The sequence below is a fragment of the Brachyhypopomus gauderio genome, chromosome 2 (genome assembly GCF_052324685.1).
Source record: "Brachyhypopomus gauderio isolate BG-103 chromosome 2, BGAUD_0.2, whole genome shotgun sequence".
NCBI lineage: Eukaryota > Metazoa > Chordata > Actinopteri > Gymnotiformes > Hypopomidae > Brachyhypopomus > Brachyhypopomus gauderio.
Window position 1 is genome coordinate 17,509,418 of NC_135212.1, and position 13,897 is coordinate 17,523,314.

General features: G+C 44.4%; 1 long non-coding RNA gene across 1 annotated transcript; it reads right to left on the bottom strand.

Annotated features, from left to right (window-relative positions):
* Window positions 1-10,207: 10,207 nt before the first annotated feature.
* On the bottom strand, window positions 10,208-13,159 carry LOC143508794 (uncharacterized). The gene is made up of 4 exons (XR_013129473.1): window positions 13,009-13,159; window positions 11,230-11,398; window positions 10,889-10,937; window positions 10,208-10,472 (listed from the first exon to the last, which is right to left on the bottom strand). It is a non-coding gene; the product is annotated as an uncharacterized LOC143508794 (long non-coding RNA).
* Window positions 13,160-13,897: the final 738 nt, after the last annotated feature.

Consider the following 13,897-nt stretch of genomic DNA (forward strand, 5'->3'; position numbering starts at 1 on the left):
GACAGCACAGGGCTGGTCTGCACAGAGCCAGTCTGCACAGGGCTGGTTTGCACAAAGCCAGTCTGTTACTATCTTTGTAACACAATCCAATTTTTAAAAAAAGTAGCAGTGCAGAATCGTTCAGCTAAGCTGAGAAGAAGAAATTTCAAACCCCAAATACATCAGCAGTAGGAAAGCGCTATGTACAACAGTGCAGGATGCTGCCTGTCAAACAATTAGCAAGCACTTCATATGCAGTGTTTATACCTTTGAACAATTTAAATCATAACAGCATTTGTGACAGGGACATATTTAACCAACTAAGCTGGGTGAATTTTCCAGCAGACCTAACAGAAGAGGACCAGTTGGGAAAGAAACAAGAAAACAGGAAGCTTGGGTGACTGGGGCTGATGATCAAAATGAGTTTAATTCTGTGTCAGGACATGCCTTCAGCGCTGTGGAGCATGTATCCTCCAATATGCAGAGCTGTGTTCTCTCAGAGACATCTTGTATCTTTTGGGTGACACCCCAAAGGGTTTCAGGGCTGTAAACAGCAGTGAACACAGTCCTTGACAGTTCAAGCCTACTTTTGTGTCGAGTGTCTGTATTTGTGCATAATTATGCATATGTACACAGGCCAAGCGGAAAGTAACAAATCAGAAGAACATGGAAAAAGGAAGAGATGCCAAGTCTCCGCCCTCCCTATTCCCTGTTTGATCGGTGATGCTGTGATGCTTGCTTGTGTCCTGGGGTCTGGTCCGTGTCTCTCTCTTCTCGCAGATTAAGAATGGATTAGCCGGTGGAACTGTGCATGTTGGGTTGGGCTGGGGTGTAATTGCTCAGCTGGTGGCGGCCAGGCACCAGACAAACGGTTGTGCTTGTTGAACTGGGCCCTGGCGTCCCTGGAGGGATGAAAGCCTAAGGATCCCACAAATGAACGCCTGCCCCGAAGCCTGAGTCCTGCGGCTCGATACACCCCAGCATGGCTTAAAGATGCTGCTTCCTTTGGGCGGAGGGAAAGGTGATATTGCACCGGCAGTGGCAGCCGAGTCCTGAAGTCCTCAGTAAATTCATGTGGTAGTAGACTGCTTGTGTGTGTGTGTGTGTGTGTGTGTGTGTGTGTGTGTGTGTGTGTGTGTGTGTGTGTGTGTGTGTGTGTGTGTGTGTGTGTGTGAAACCACCAGCAAAACTGAGCATGCGCAGATACACATTTGAGTCCTCCAGTCTCCTGACACAAATCATGGGGACCGTCTTGCAAATCCACCCATTCAACAAAACAAGCATTTTCATTTGCCATTGGGAAAGGCCTGACTGCTCACAGAGTAGCTCGGGAGGTTTATCCTGTGCTGATTCTCTGGTTTATAAAAAAGCCATTGTGCAGCTGTTTATTTAAAACAACAGGAAGAGGAGTCTCATTCAAGATGGTAATTATCCTTTGAAGCTGAGAGACAGGATTAGAAAGTGGTGCAGTCTAGGAAAAGCTCCTCCAACTCCTGCTGTTTACCCCCAAACCACTTCCACACAGGCTTAGTGCTGAAATTTGGCAATTTCTGCTTGTAAATGAATTACGTGCTCTACTCGTGAAGAAAAAATCAAATTACAAAATATTGGTGAGGCAAGGGATGTTTTAAAGTGTATCAAAGTTTTCTAATTGTTCTTTTGTTCTCTGCCAATATATAAAGAGGAAATTGCATTATAACTCAAACATATTCGCTTTTTTATCACTCATACAATATTCTACCTAATGGTCCTGCTATATTCACAACAGATGGTTCAGAAGGTGGTGAGAGGTGAAACCAGGCCAACTATTTCATCTTGGATGAATGCCACTCTGAATTCAACTTCCTTGGTCTTGGACTAGTACATAGTAGAAAATACAGGTTCGTTAAGATTGAGTACTGAGTTGAGGTTCTACCTATGTAACATCCACATTTGTTAATAAGAATCCACTTGCTCGACTTTCTTCAACTTGTTCGTCCAGTCAGTAGGAGCGTCTGAGTCACACACTAAAGTACATTAAAGTTGGGGGAGTCAAAGTGAAACTCCAAAGATGAATTAGATATATTGCACATTTGTGCTTTTCTGAACCCTCCACCTTTAATACATTCTTCACCCCAGCTTCTTAGCTTCCCTCCTCTTCTATAACCTCTATCTTTTAGTCCTCCCATCTTTGCCCCACTTCTTCTCTTTTTTTTTCTCTTCTCAGCTCTGTCTCTCCTCCAGATGAGGGTTGAAGGACGTGTTTAGCTGCCCATGTCCAGCGGTGTCGACCTTTGACCCCAACCCCCTTCCCCTTTTCTCCAGTCCCCCAGGCTGTCGGGCACCTTTACTCCCTTTGCTGGATGATGCACTTCTGACACGTTCATTAGTGCTGGTATCTGTTCTTTCGGCTCCTGCTGCAGTGTTCTCGTAGGAACTCTCCTCTTCTCCCCTCATGACGTAAGTAGGTCGAGGACAGGTGGCCCGTGACCTCATCACAGTGGACAGTGTGGCCACGGTGCGCTGGAGCCAGCCAGAGTTATTCCGCATGTAATGAGCAAAATCTCCAGCTGCCCTGGTACACACAGACAGGCCCGATTTCAGCCCGGGACACAGACCCACACCCACAAAGTTGGCTGATAACCTTTTTGCCATATGGCAGCTGACTGCACCACAGAACGCTTTGTGTTCTTTCATATAGACAGGAATCAGCGTTAGTGCAGTTAGTAGATACTCATGACTACTGTCCCAATGGAGCGTCTCAATAAGCACACTTACAAAAGATGATGATTCTCCATTGGTCTTTAACCTTTAGTGTTCTCACTCTTCCATGCAGTATGGCTTGGAGATTTGTGAAGTGTTTTCTGTATGCTCATATTGAATATGACAATATTGCCTTTATGTCCGCCTGCAGACAGTGAGGGTGGGCTGTAGCTCATGCCCCCTTTCTGCTCTCTATTTGTTTCACATGACTTTCACACGGAGAGAGCGGTTACAGGAAGAGAGTTCGGGGGTGTGATGATGCCAGTAGCTCTGGCCCATCACCGAGACTCTACAGACATTCATGTAAAGGACTAAATGTTGTACTTACCTCTTCATGTGTGATTCTCAGGGGGACTGGCGGCCCAGCCAGCTCCTTCCTTATAGTGGTCGAAGGGCCCTCGGCCTACTGAAGGAGGGGAGGGGGGTTACAGGTCCTGGGAATACCTGAGGACGGAGATGTACACAATGGATGGATATTAATTATTATTCTGGTCTTAGTGCACTAAATGTAAAATGTTATGTATATATTGTGTATTACTGCGGTAATGTAATGTATGTATGTTATGTTTGTGTTTATAGGTAACCCCTGCTAGTAGTAATGGTGTGCCCCAGCTTAATTAAGGGGAGGGGCTACTAGTATAAGAAGGCGTTGAGCCCACAAAAGTCGGGCTAGACTGGCTGCTGTTTGCCAGTGCTTGTTTAAAGTACTGCTTATAAGCCTTTGCGGGCTTGAGTACTTTTTATATGTTTGTTTTCCTTTTATACAGTTTTTCTTTACATTTACTAGTATCAGTAATCTACTCCTTTGCTTGAATCCACCATTAAAACACCTTGAACTAGAACTCCTGAGCCTGTATTCATCTCACTCTCTGTAGTGAACCCACCTCCATATTCACCCACTCGTACCACGCTCACAGGGGGAATGAGAGAAGCTCGGGTGGGCGAGGTTGCTAGGACCTCACCTGTGTTGGCCGTTGGCGGTGGCGATACTGGGAACTGATCATAGGAGAAAGACGCAGCCCATTTCGATCACTGTCTCTCCATGCCAACGGAAATCAATAATCAATACAACACTGCTGTGCTGGGATGAAGATGCAGAGTGGAAGGATGATGAGGTATAAATGTGGGATCAGGATCAGTAGAGACTGGGGAAGTGTGTTAACTGCAGACAATATGGCACTAACATTGTTTGAAATGAGGAAATATAGCTACCCAGTGCACGATGTGTGTGTGGGCGTGTGTGTGGGCGTGTGTGTGGTCATTTGTGTGCATGATTCAGAGTGACAGATCAAATGCGGTCCTTAACCAAAGCATGTACAGCTGTGTTCATCCGTGAAAGAGAGACAGGTTGTCTCCCGTCCGCAGCCACAGGCAACGAACATCGATTCGCTCCACACGAGGGACGTAACGCATCCTGTGTGGGCCGAGATTGGATGGATGGGTGAGCAGCTGTCGCCCTGCTGCGTGCCCCCCCCGCCTGCCACGGAGCACCAGCTCACCCATCTGCACCCACCCCCTCTTGCCCAGGCACACGACGCCCTCCACCATGACCAACAGGATGCACACGAGCAGGGTGTGGCAGCCGGCAGCGTCTCCCCCGGGGCCCCCGTGCCCGGCTGGCAGGGGCACTGGCTGGCAGGGGGATTATTCTGGTGAATTTGGCCCAGCGCGAAAGACCCGCTTCCGCCCCCACGGTGCGGTCACGGTCAGAGCAGGCCGTGCGGTCTGGGGCAGCCGTCACCTGCAAGCCCTGCGTCTGTTCACCCCGCCTTAACACTCCTGGACCACTGGGGGAGTTTGACTGACACATTGAAACACCACCAAATCACACCCTCAGTCCCAGCAAGAGAAAATAAAGAAGTAACGGCCATGACGGGGTTAGTGAGAGTGAAATAGGCCCACTGAGCTCTCTCTCTCTCTCTCTGTGTGCTGCCCTCAACAACTACAAAACACTAAAAGTAGTTGGTAAATGAGATCTATATGTGCTTCGGCCATGCTGGGCCACTGTGGTCTCACTCCACTGAATGCCACACTACTCATTCACTTATCATTCCCTCTCTTGTTTTCTCCCTCCATCCCTCCCTCCCTCCTTCTCTCACCTTCTCCCCTCCCTCTGAAGGCCCTGCTTAGTAAGATTGATGGTTCCAGTCTCCTCACATTACATCTTTGCCACAGTCTCCCATCTTGATGATTCCACTCCTCATCTCCCGGGCTACACCTCTCAGATGGATAGACAGTTAGGCGGACGGATGTAAAAATGGATAGATAGATGGATAGATAGAGAGACGAGAGAGAAGTACGGCATGAGCCATTATGGTTCAATAACCCAATTATCCTCATTTTTTTCCTAATCAGGGGTTTGCTGCTCCAGTCCTGAGGCTCTGCAGTCCTGCACGTCGTTAAAGTTTGCCTGTTATTCCCCTGGTCCCGCCCATCAGCTCACTATAAACCCCTTCATGAGCTGCACCGGCCCTGCTGGGCCAGGGGAAACCTGAAGCCACGTGGGGCGGTGATTACTCAGGGTCCTAATTTACCTGGATATATAAGTTTATTTTTTCTGAAATTGTTCTTCCTCTCTTTTGTGTCATTCATCTTGTTTGTTTTAACATTGTCTTCAATGTGCAGTTAAATTGGAATTAGATTATTTAACGATGGTTCTGTTGTAATGAGACTATTATTAGCCCCTCCCCCTTCCTTAGGTACTGTTGACAATGTGGCTTTGTATTGGGCACAATGCAAAAACATGTTAAACGCTATTTTTATGAATAATTTGCAACATGAAAGCTGTCATTTCCAGGCACTTTTTAACTTAAGCAACTATTTTTCCAACCACATGTATGTGGATTATAAATAAGCAGACACAAAAATAGCAATTATATTTATATGATAAAATATCAAATCACTTCCCTCCTGATAGCATAAAAGTAAGATTCCTCCTCCTGATAGCATAAAAGTAAGAACTATTGAGATTTTTTGTGCCAATTTGTGCCAAGCATTATATCATATTATAGCACTGTAAGAAGCTCTTCTGGCGAGGGTCCCTCACACATCTCACACATCTGTATCTGAAGCCGAAATCGTTTTAGGCTGTTAAGTATTAAGTAATAATGTTAAGTATTACAATGACAAGGGACTGAAAACCATTCATTCAAAAGCCTGCTGGCACCGAAGTCTGAGTGATGCTATACATAACATTACCCTGTTTAATTAGTGTTTAGCCTTTAAGTTTTGTGTTAAAGCAATGCTATTTGTAATTTACATGGAGCAGGATTACATCATAGCAAATGCTGCTTTATTTTTCCTTTACAGATAAATGGGGAGGGTGAGGGTGGAAGACAGTAAACATCTCCTGATGTTCCTCATGTCTCTAATGTCTCCTGATGTTCCTCATGTCTCTAATGTCTCCTGATGTTCCTCATATTTCTAATGTCTCCTGATGTTCCTCATGTCTCTAATGTCTCCTGATGTTCCTCATGTTTCTAATGTCTCCTGATGTTCCTCATGTCTCTAATGTCTCCTGATGTTCCTCATGTCTCTAATGTCTCCTGATGTTCCTCATGTCTCTAATGTCTCCTGATGTTCCTCATGTTTCTAATGTCTCCTGATGTTCCTCATGTTTCCTGATGTTCCTCATGTCTCTAATGTCTCCTGATGTTCCTCATGTTTCTAATGTCTCCTGATGTTCCTCATGTCTCTAATGTCTCCTGATGTTCCTCATGTTTCTAATGTCTCCTGATGTTCCTCATGTCTCTAATGTCTCCTGATGTTCATGTTTCTAATGTCTCCTGATGTTCCTCATGTTTCCTCATGTTCCTCATGTTTCTAATGTCTCCTGATGTTCCTCATGTTTCCTCATGTTCCTCATGTTTCTAATGTCTCCTGATGTTCCTCATGTTTCCTGATGTTCCTCATGTTTCTAATGTCTCCTGCTGTCTCATTATGTTCCTCATGTCTCCTCATGTTCCTCATGTTGCTTATGTCTCCTGACCTCCTGGTTTGAATGCTCCTGTTTTTTACCAGTAAAAACTTTCTCAGCAAAACATTTTCTCAGCAAAACAGCAACTCATACAAATAGGTTGTTGATAAGCAGACACAAATATTCATTTGCAGCAGGCTTCATATTACAGAGCAAGCAAACTGAAGTCAGGCCTATATCATATGAGATTTTTTCCTCATTCTCCACAATGTTTTAGAAGAGACAATGACATTGCACTAGAAAGTATACGGTGTTAGAACATTGTTGTTTCTGACATATATCACTTCTTGGTGTCCCAAAAAGAGATTTAAATTCGCCTTGTAGTGTTAAGCCCACATCCCACCAACTGGATGAGCACACACAAACACAAACATTAGTTTGGTGTGCGACACCTGCTCACGCGCTTTCAGGAAATGTTTTGTCAGGAAATGTATTGTCAGGTTTGACATGTTCATATTTGTCCACGTTCTATGAAATTTGAGCGGATGATCTTGACTTAGAACAAAAAGTCCCCACGCAGCAGTGTATCCATAGAAACCCAGCTCATTCTTGCCTGATTACCATAGTGACCAGTTCTCTGAATCAGCTGTTTGACTGTTTTGCATCGATGATGACATCGTTTGGGACAGTGGCCAGATGACCTCTGGGCGGCTTTGCTTGCTTAGCATGCCATTTGTGGTCCGTTTTCAAAACATTCCCACGCGACAACATTAGGATCTGGTGGGTGTGTTCTGGTGTTCCTGCTGCTGCGTTGGTACCATTGCTATCAAGAAATCAGCTTTGCATTCTTTAAATAGACTTTTAATATGGGTTCACATGAAAAATGTAGAAAAAACGAATAACATTGTTGATATGATGTACAGCAGCAGCACATACTACACTGTGCACTTAGCACTCTGACAGGTTAAGACTATGGGTTGCTTTGCTGATCTGAACCACATTATGTTCAGATAGCAATGTTTTCTATGATCTACGCATAAACGTTATCTGCTTTAGAGCTGTGATGAACTGTCACTGGAGGGAATAAAGAGTAGAGGGATAGGAGGAGGAAGGAGAGAGGGAGAGAGAGAGAGAGAGAGAGAGAGAGAGAGAGAGAGAGAGAGGAAAATGGACGGGAAGAAAACCCACCTAATGGGGCACTAATGGTTTTATAACCCGTAAGATAGGCGAAAGCATATAAGGAACATCAGTTCAGGTGCCATCGCTTTATTGAACCTCTGCTTGGTGGTCCATCACTGTGGGATGCTAAAAGCTAATGAATGTGACACTGAGCTGATTATTTAGCCCGGATGAGTACAGTGAGGATTCCGCACTGCATAAACAACTCGATCATGGATGGGCCATCAGTCAGAGTGGTAATATTATATGGTGAGCAGCATGATGGATGTGGTTAGTTATTCTGAATGGTGTAGGTTTGACTAGGCTGGACAAGCACCTGCTCTGCATGGGTGAGAGCCAACTGGGAGAGAAAGGTAAAAAGGTCAGTGAGACAGACAGCATGAGAGAGAGAGAGAGAGAGAGAGAGAGAGAGAGAGAGAGAGATGATCATGGCATAGGGGAAACATTAGAACCTTACAAACCATTTCTACATTGTCTGCCCATTGTACTGTAGGAAACTGAATGAAAGGTGCTGGTGATGAGAGAGGCAGTGAGATGAAACCAGGGATGGGGGTTGTTTAAAAAGGGTTTGATCCCTTCATCAGTTCTAATGAGTTTTGGGAGGAGACTGTCTACTGAGACAATCAGAGCCCTCAACACTGACTAACAGCTTGACGAGTAATTGCCAGACTCCCGATTTATCGCATACTTTCTCTTCTCTCTGGCACTCTACTTCTCTCTATCTCTCATCCACTTGTTTTGCCTTTCTTTCTGCATCCCTCTATCCCTCCATCTCTCCTACATTTTCCCTTTCTCTGTCCCTAATCCATCAGGTCAAACCCGCCACCCTGCATACATCTTTCTCTCTCTCCTACAGTTTGCATTGTTTTGCAGTCTCACTGTATCTGGTCTGTCAGTAAATGTACATACATATGAACGCACACGCATACACACACACACACACACACACACACACACACACATCCCTATCTCAAGCACTGCTCACAAACCAATCAATCGATCAAACACAATCACGTTTTCGTCGGCATTTTGGCCTTGCTGCTGCATGTGCCCCTAGGGCGTGCTCTGAAATTAAGAGGTCTAAAACAGTGAATTAGGTGAGCAAAGCCAATTTACGGAGCTCCACCCGGATTTATGGATCCAATTACAACAGAGCTTCACCTCCACGCATCGCTCTAACTCCCCTCTTCCCATACTTACATTCCATACTGCAGTGGACATGCAATCCACTCCTTGAGTCGGGCACAGACTCTGTACGCCGAGTTCCCTAGCCAGTTCAGCACGTCTACAGTGCCACGAGTCTGCAGTTCATGATAAATAATAATAATTTTAAAAACAAAGTGCTCAGTGGCTTCTTAAGGGAAGCTATTTACAAGTTTAACTGTGAAGATGTTCTCTATATCAATATCAACATAGGATATGCTTGGAACTGCTTCATAAATACAAGCTATATAATACATGACATAAAACTACAGAATTATGTTTATGTAGAGTATTTACAAGAGCATGCTTCTCATTTGTCCAGCCGTGCTAATTGGCCAGTGAATACACTTTATGTAGTTATAACCTCACTATATCCTCAAGAAGCTATTAACAACAGCATCTGAGCTGTACAGTAGCAGAGAAGTTTTAACTATGTCCAATACAAGCCCTACAACAATGTCACATTCAGCCGGTTACCATGGAAATATAATTAACCACAAAAAACCATTAAAAAGAAACCCAGAAGACACTGCAGGGGGCTCGGCCTGCTGGGTATTGGAGTCTTGTTGGTAAATTGAGGAAGTGGTGAGTGGAGGGAATTTGGGGCAGATATTTGTATTTATGTGGATAACCATGACTTTAATGTCACTTCCAATCTAAGAATTATAATTACATTTTTGCTCTGTGTGTGTATGCCTGTGCATTTGTGTGTTTGCATGTTTATGTATGTATGTGTTTGTGTGTGTATGTGTGTGCATGCACTTGTTTGTATTATAGAAAAACTTGTCATTAATCTTTATTTTTTGACTTGGCATTGCCCAGAAAAAGGTAAAAAGTTCGAGAATCACAATTCATAAGAAAAAACATTTTAAATCACAGCTACTTTGCAATAATTTCTTGCATATAAATGCAACTGCTCTATGAGATGTGCCTCACATTTTGAACAAGTGAAATTAACTTGAGCTTAAATTGCCACATGGCGTGTCCAGGCAGCAGGACTGACGTTGTGGGGGTTCTGCCAAGCAGGGGCTATACAGCCCATCACTCTCAGGAATGCCTATAGCATCGCTAACAGCCTTTGGGCTGCAGGGGTGCAGAACAGAAATTCCAGGACGTAATGTGTAATTAACGATGCCATTTAATTCACATTTATGCATTTTTCAGTGTTAATGTTTGGCTTGCTGAAAAACAAAATCTCAAAATATAGATATTTTTGTGTATCTTATTGTCTGTCTTCCTTCTCTTCATATATCTCACTGTGTGAGTATGCATTTGTGTGTGTGTGTGTGTGTGTGTGTGTGTGTGTGTGTGTGTGTGTGTGTGTGTGTGTGTGCAGACTGTCTTCTCTCACAGGCTGTGCTGATTGGATTCTGTCAGCCCATTCTTGCTGTGCATATTAATTAGGCAGAGAAGAGACCCACTGCGCCCTGGATCTCACTGCTCACTCGTCCTTCTGAGAGCGAATGAGAGCAAGAGAGAGGGACAGAGAGAGAGAGAGAGGAGTTGGTGTGAGGGAGAAAAAGAGAAGGAGGGAGGGAGGGAGGAATAGAAAAGCAGAGAAAAGGGGAGGGAGAGAAAAGCAAGACAGACAAAGTCAGAAACAGACTAAAGGTTGAGAAATGATCAGCATTCTCTTCTCTCTTCACGCCTGCAGGTGTCACTGCTGCACTGTAGGCCAGGGGGATTCCACAGCAATGCATCATGGGAAGCAGTCATGTTCTCCCCAGGTAAACCCTGCCGAGGAACAAGAGGGGGCAGGCTGGGGGGATGGAGCGAAAGCGTTTCCTGAGCACACGTACCGACACATCCCACGATCATAACACCAGTGACTCATGTCATTCTGCTACAAACGCTCACATCAACACTCACCTCAACGCTTCCTTCTAGTTCATTATCAAATGCAACCCTGGCATTTTGCCTGGAGAGTTAAGGACATATGGAATTAAGACAGTTAGAGTATCAGAGATGAGTCATTGGATATATTACACTTGTAACCTTTTGTGTGAGAGGGAGATAGTGACAAAGAAACAGACAGAGAGAAGGAGGCAGGGTAAAACGTGAAGGATTTTATAGAAAATGGAAGTATGTTTGGTGGTTTAGTGTTATGGTAGTTGGGTACTTTTGTAGTTTAGTTTTTTGGTGGTTTGGATGGTGCTGGTGTTGAATCCCGTTTCTGTCTCTTTTCCGTTAACCAAACAGAGGAAGTGTACCTGAAGAAACGTGGTGTACAGGCCACTCAGCCGTGCCGTCCGTGAGCAGCTCTTGTGCAAAATCCTCTTTAAACAGGGTGCTTAACAGAAGAGACTGCAGCGCGGAGAGAAGAGGAACGTCCATAAGAGCGTGAAACGCCTTCTCCTGCTCTTAATCTCGGATTAGCTCCTGGTTAAGAGGCAGTAAATTATAACAAATGAGCAGGCAAAAAAGTGAAATAGTTGGCATGAAAGTATGTGTGTGCCTTTTTCACCAGCATTTCACTGAGGCTCAGGGATGCTGTTGTGCCACTATACTGACGACTGTGAGACGCACCAAAATGAAATGCTCAACCATTCATGTGATAAGAACATGGACATATGACAGTCGCGATAGACTGCAAATAGCAGCAAATTGTCCGATTTAATTTGAAATGGGTTGACTCAGTATATTCATTGGTTGAATTCACTGGTAATTCACCTTTACTAAAGTATTTGAAAATTAATTTTAAGTTTAAATTAATTTAGTAAGAATATGTCAAAGATTTTTTTACACCCACCAATAACAAAGTTACAAGTTGCTTACATCACCTATTTTGACACCTATTCCGTCATGTGATTGGACGGGGGGGTATGTCCATATTATGCCATTGCAACCAATATATGCTACACAAGACCACGCTTCTGGCTTGTGAAACAGGAGTGAACTGGCTATTGGCTATCTGTCCACACACACGCTGCATGGATCACGCTTCATGGATGTTACATAAACACGTGAGCATGTCAGAAAAAGCAGGGGCACGGGCTGGGGGGGGATGAAAAGATAAATGTCACTGGAGAACTGTTTCCCATGTGAAGAAAGAGGGATTGTCGACAGAGCATTGGAATGATTAATGAGGCGCCGTCAGAGAGGTTTAGGAGGGAAAAACCAAAGGGAAGAGAGCAAGAGAATGAGAGACACACAGACAGACAGACAAAGAGAATTACAGACAAAGAAGAAAGGCCAAAACAATCTTCGAGTTGGAAATGTAATTTACATCAATTTTCTGAAGAAAGCCATAAGTGAAGAAAACACCAGAGTACAGAGAAAGCTCGTAAAGAATGTCAGATAGGGGAACCATGCTGAGAAGAAAAAAAAGTCCATAGACCTAAGACTACCTAAGAACATTACTCAGGGGAATCTGAACAGCACCCATCAGAGAAAAGGGAGTGCACAACAGAGCAAACTGTATAGAGATGACCATTAAGTGCACATACGCATGCACACACACACACAAACGCTGGATGGTATTTGTGATAATATTTCACTTCATATTTGCTTACTCCTTGAGAGTATATATCCCTGTGAACCCGGAAGGCAGCAAGCAGAATATAATATAGATTTTGTTGCAACTTTCTATTAGTGAAGCAAACCAAAATGTTGTCATGAAACAGTCGCTGCTTATCGTAAATGGCACCCTGGAGAAATGCTTCAGCTAACACACACCAGGTATACACTTTCATTGATGTCCACTGTTATATTGGGACACTTTGTATTGTATACAGCCTTTTGCCCTGTTACGCATTTACTCGTACAAGGAATCATCAGTGTAGACTGATGTAGGCTATCCATCACGCACGCGTGCACATAGAGAGCAAAGATATTGTGTCTTTGAACATTGACACTAACCCCTCATGTAGTATTTATCCCCCTGAAACACAGCACGATAAAACAAATCTCACCAGCAATCTGGGAGAAGGGAGAATCTTATCTGTGTGCATCCATCAAAGTTATGCGGAATTGCTTTAGGGAAGACCCACCCCTTTCAGCTTGTTTACTTTCACAACTTCTGTTTCTCTGTCCTTTTATCTCCTGTCATTTTCTTTCTCTTTTTCTTTATTCTCTTTTCTCGACCCACACTCGCTCCGCACAGTGGGCTCTTAAGGGCTCGACGTTCAACGCGACGGCGAGGCAGATCATACTAGAGGTCTCATTAATCATAGGTAGTCACATTACACGCAGCCCTGCGCGCCTTTGTGCTTTATGACGAGAACGCGGGCGGGACGAGAGCGCGCGTCCCAAAGTCGGCGCGCGTCCGACGGGTCATAACAGCACGCGCAGCCATCAATGATCCAAACAGTGCGACCTGAGCTGAAGTGACGGCTCCCTCTTCCGCCAAGATTAACCAGATGAGAGGTGAAAGCGAGCGGAGGATTTGAAACGTGGCTTACGCTATATGTAATCTGGCGCATGCAGGTTGCTTCGTTGCTTAGCAATACTGTCAGAACGGGTTTTATGGACTGGCTGTACCACATGGGTTGTGGCCTTAAACAATGCATGTGTAAACCATGTTTCACTGCGTTTGTTTATGTGCTGCTCCGACCACGGCCGCCGCTGGTAGCTCTCTTTAATATGGCTGGTGATGTACATCTGTATAGGCAAATGAAACCATCAATGCTCTAAAGGGTGCAGTAAAAGTGTAGCTCTGGAGTGAACATTCACGGTGCTCTCTCTCTCATCCTAAAATACATCAACATCCTGATCAGGTATGCTTTAGTGGTTATAAGGAGACCAAGCGTCTTATGCAGACACAATCTGGAACAAGCAAATAGTAAGACCTAGTCTACATAGTCAACTTAAAAGCTACCTCACAGGCAAGGATGATGTTGGTCAGGTCTAAATTCCCTTAGTAAAATTTGATGCCTTAAT